The sequence below is a fragment of the Austrofundulus limnaeus genome, unplaced genomic scaffold (assembly GCF_001266775.1).
Source record: "Austrofundulus limnaeus strain Quisiro unplaced genomic scaffold, Austrofundulus_limnaeus-1.0 Scaffold282, whole genome shotgun sequence".
Lineage (NCBI taxonomy): Eukaryota > Metazoa > Chordata > Actinopteri > Cyprinodontiformes > Rivulidae > Austrofundulus > Austrofundulus limnaeus.
The window spans coordinates 292,835-294,111 of NW_013952684.1; positions in this window are offsets into that span (position 1 = coordinate 292,835).

Sequence of the window (1,277 nt, forward strand, 5' to 3'; positions counted from 1 at the left end):
CACATTTATTCATAGAGCCCTTTCTGATAGACAAAAAGTGCACAAAGTGTTTCACAAGCAAAAGTTAAAAAGAAAGATTTCAGCGAGTCAGTAGGTATTAAATCCTGAGCTGCAATTTCCTGTCTGAACCCTTTAATTCTGCCTGAAGACTCCATGTCGGAGCATCAAAGGCAAAAGAAATCTGTAAATGTGGTTTTTACAAACGCACATCAGGAGACATGATCCTGGATCCACAACGAGACGGAACAATATTTTACTGATCAGTTTAGACAAGGTCCAAGAACCTGATCCAGGTTATATTTTCTTAACATTAATCATATTTAAACAGAAACATGAACTGAACTTTTATCAACAGATCTTTATCAGTTAAAACACACACCACTGGAAACTTATTGCTTACGATTTTCATCTAAATATATATTTACCTTTCTTACCGTATTTATTCACATATAATACGAGAAATTTAACCCCAAAAATCATTCATAAAGTGGGGGTGGGTGGTAGTATTATACACAGGAGTAAATTTTGACTAATTTTTTAATGTACAAACACAATAGGTTTCAATATTTCCTTGCATACAACTAATAAAAATATTCCCCCTCCCGCTGTAAGTTGTGAATAGTGAAGCATATAAACAGTAGCTGTTTACTCATCGGAGTCAGAGGAGAAAAAATTTTTTTTCTTTCTCTCATCAACCACAGCAGTGTAAAAAAGACTTGAACTTTAGTTGCATGTTCTGATGAATCCAACTTGCTAATTAACAAGTGGTTTCTGCTCTGGGACCAGATTGTTTTTTCACCTCTGCTAACTCTGCAGCAGAACACGCCCACACTCCTGTTTCCTCAAATAATGTTTCACCACCAGAGGGCGCTCTGCAAAGACCGAATAGTCCTGAAGTCTGTTTGAAATGAGAGGTGGCTCATAACATGATAATTAGTTTTTTAACGCTTTTTAAGCTCAAAAATGATTGTATTCTACATAAATAAATACAGTATTTCTTAGGTTTTTTTGCCACAGATCTGAAAACCTTCATGAAAATCTAAAGAGCTACAAACATTTTAATTTAAAATGACTGAAGTAAACATGATAAGATAAAATAATTAGATAATAAGATAAAAGTGAACAAACATCCATTTAAAGTTCTGGAGACGTCTTCAGTGAGAACTTCATCAGACAGAACCAGGAGATACAGCGGGTAAAATAAGTATTGAACACGTCACCATTTTTCTCAGTAAATATATTACTAGAGGTGCTAATGACATGAAATTTTCACCAGA